The following is a 3,789-nucleotide window of genomic DNA, read 5'->3' on the forward strand; positions in this document are numbered from 1 at the left end:
TGTGTAAATCATTGTATATGCTTGAATAATGGTAATTTGTGTCCCTCATGCCTGTTTCTGTTTCTCCCCTTCATTCCAGGCCCTAAGCTGGTGAAAAACAGATTCCCAGGAATTTCTACTGGGACATGGGATTTTGAGGGCAAGAAAGGGAGGGATCTGCAGGTATATACTGATTTTAAATAAGGAGGTATAGGATTGCCACAGGCAGTCCCCAGCAGAGGCAGTTCCCTCCTTTCATCAAAGGACCCTCGTGTCCAGGTTAGAACTGTTCCCATCTTGTTACAAACTCCAGGATATCATGAGTATTTTTTCCAAGTGTATCATCACATCTACATCATCACTTCTTTCAAAGACATTCTCTTCACTGTTTCCCCAGTCTTCTCGTTAAAGACTTTTCCAGAAAGGAGCTTAAGAATCCATCAGCCATTGTGTTCCTAGCAGAGTTGGTCATCTGGACTTGTCTCAAGAGTAATAGACCTCATTTGGAGCTGTGTCGTGTCATTTTCCATTTTTGGTATTCAATTCAACAAACACTTGAAATAAGATCTTAACTGTAGCTCACACTTTTGCCTCTGTAAGCTTCAACAGAGACTTCAAAGGCCAGTAATACAACCATGTTGGGAAATCCCATTGTCCTTCCAAGGGGAGGTGCGGGAACCTCTACGCAAGACTTTCAAAGGGAAGATTTGGAGTCACACTGCTGCCTTTTGCCCATCACGCAGCTGTAACCCATGTAAGAAGTTAAGATTGGTGAGAGATTGGAAAGTGGGGATTTCTTTGCAGAGAATATCAGTGAGAAAGCATAAAGTCCTTCTAGCTTGCTCCCTGACATGTTGAGCTCACTCAGCCAACTAGAGACTGTGCTATCACCATGCTGTGTTAGGAGCTGTGGAAGTCGCAAAGGTGAATTGGCCCAATACCTGTAACCTGGGAGCTGCTAGGGAACAGTAACACCTTTAATAACACGCACACCCTGAAAAGCCTGACAGTGATATTCCAGTGTCACGTAGGGAAATGGGAAGGAGATTCTCTTATGATCTGGAGCTTTTGTAGTAGGGGATCTGAGCCAGGGCAAGTGGCACAGGTGGAGCAAAGGCATTTAATACACACAGGACTGCTTGAGACAAGACAGGTGTACAAGAAAGCACAGGAATGCTTGGAGATCAAGATCATTAAGGCTGTAACTGTGTCAGTGGGAATAAATGAAAAATGTGGTATATTTTAAAGATAAAAACCAGAAAACAAATTCTTTACAGTTTGCAGAGCTTTTGGGGATATCTTACTAAGTTTGACAATTACTAGAACCCGTGGGATAGGCAGGGAATGTACTTGTTTAACAAATGAAATAACTGTTGGTCAATGTTATTCTCTTACCCAGTAGTTCAGGACTAGTTGACGATATAACTAGGATCTAACCCGAGGCTTCCTGGTTTCAGGTTTTATTTGTTAGTTGTTTCATGGCATTTTATCCTCTCCCTCCACACATGGTATGAGCAGTTCAGTTCTAGCAACTATTTCAAATTCTACTTCTGCAATTATAGAGGTGTGTTTTGAAGATTGCATTGATTCACTCATTCAATACATAATTACATTTTAATGGGAGGAGATAGATAATAAAAGATAAGCAAGCAATGTATGTATATACTGAACGCTGGTAAAGTCTAGAGAGAGAAATAAAGCAGAGAAAGGGAACAGGATTCACCAGGCCTGTGAGAGGTTGTTGTTTTAATTAGGGTAATTAGTGAAGACTTATGTGATAATGGTGACATTTGAGCAGAGATGTAAAAGAAGTGTGTGAGCTAGTGAATCCTTCAGAAACCTGGTTCAGTTCAGTTGCTCAGTCGTGTCCAACTCTTTGCAACCCCATGGACTGCAGCACACCAGGCCTCCCTGTCAATCACCAACTCCCAGAGTTTACTCAAACTCATGTTCATTGAGTCAGTGATGCCATCCAACCATCTCATCCTCTGTCATCCCCTTCTCCTCCCACCTTCAATCTTTCCCAGCATCAGGGTCTTTTCAAATGAGTCAGCTCTTCACATCAGGTGACCAAAGTATTGGAGTTTCAGCTTTAACATCAATCCTTCCAATGAATATTCCAATGAATATTCAGGACTGATCTCCTTTAGGATGGACTGGTTGGATCTCCTTGCAGTCCAAGGGACTCTCAAGAGTCTTCTCCAACACCACAGTTCAAAAGCATCAATTCTTCAGCGCTCAGCTTTCCTTATAGCCTAACTCTCACATCTACACATGACTACTGGAATAACCATAGCTTTGACTAGATGGAGCTTTGTTGGCAAAGTAATGTCTCTGCTGGGGAAGGGACCAGTTAAGAAGATAATAGTTATCCAGATGGGAATTGATACTGGTGTGGACCAGGATAAGAGAGGTGAAGATGGTGAGAAGTGGTCAGAGTTTGTATGATATTTGAAGGTAGTGTCAAGAGGATTAAGAGATTGACTAGATGTGTAGCATAACAGAAAGAAAGCATTTAAAAGAAAAAAAGCTAGCACTAAAATTTTTTAGCCAGAGGAACTGGAAAGATTAATTTCCTTCTATTGTGATACAAAGGCTTCGGGAAAAAGGATTTGGGGGAAAGACAAGGAGTTTATTTGGGGACACTTTAAATTTGAGATGCTTGTTGGATGTTGATGTATTGATATCGTGCTCAGTCATGTCCCACTCTTTGCGACCCCATGGACTTCAGCCGTCCAGGCTCCTCTGTCCATGGAATTCTCCAGGGAAGAATACTGGAGTGGGTTGCCATTTCCTACTCCAATCAAGTACTGATGGCAATTGGTTATAAGTATCGGGAGCTCAGGGAGAAGTCAGGACTAGAATATAGAAATGGGAGCGAGCATAGAATTCTACTGATTTTCAGTGAAATGATTCTCAGGAACTGTGAAGGATGTGAGTTTTAAAATCAGCTTACCACAGCCTAATGGTTGCTGACAGAAGACATGAGTTCCTGGGGTCACAGACAAGACCTTATTACTCTCAGTAATAGCAGTAGACAGAGTACCCGCCTTTCCCTGCCCTGTTCCCTGAATCTCAGTTCCCTAAGGCAATGTGGAGAGGGCCAGAGGGTCATGCACACACACAGTGGGTTGCATGACAGGAAAACAACCCCAGGCTGAGGAAGCCTGAAGCTTTTGTAATAAGCAATAAGAGTGCCTATCCTCTGCTCTGAGACAGACCCTATCTGTATGTTCCAAAGCTGTTTGCTACACCAGTGTCCTTGGAAAGACAGTCCACGTCTCTGTTCATGAGCTGTTCAGACATGCAGAGGACCACAGAGAATTCTCCCACATAGTGTCACTCCCAAAGGAGCATTGCAGAATTCTTATGGGGCACTTCTGGTTTTTAAAAATGATTGGGGGTGCTACTGGCTTTTCCTAAGCAGAATCAAGGACCATTCAATATTGGTCCTGTGTGTGGACCAATATCACACAAAGAGAATGATCTCAGGTCCCACACAACCGTTACTGTCTTGTCAGGCATTCATTTATGTGAAAAATTTGAATTATTTGAATTATTTGAAACTAGACTCTCTGCTTTACAAAATATTCTTTTTAGTATGATAATATGCATTTAATATTTAATTATTTAAGTCAAAGGAACATTGTACTTTTGCCTTGTGCAAGATTTTATCAAAAGTTACTATTTGGGGAGAAAATACATTGTTAGAAGCAAGACCCATTATTTGAGTATCCATCCTTGTATCAGATTACAGTTGCAGCTAAAACAATTATAGTAATTTTAAGTGTGTGTGTGTGTACTCAGCCT

The sequence above is a fragment of the Bos taurus genome, chromosome 16, assembly GCF_002263795.3.
Source record: "Bos taurus isolate L1 Dominette 01449 registration number 42190680 breed Hereford chromosome 16, ARS-UCD2.0, whole genome shotgun sequence".
NCBI classification, from domain to species: Eukaryota; Metazoa; Chordata; class Mammalia; order Artiodactyla; family Bovidae; genus Bos; species Bos taurus.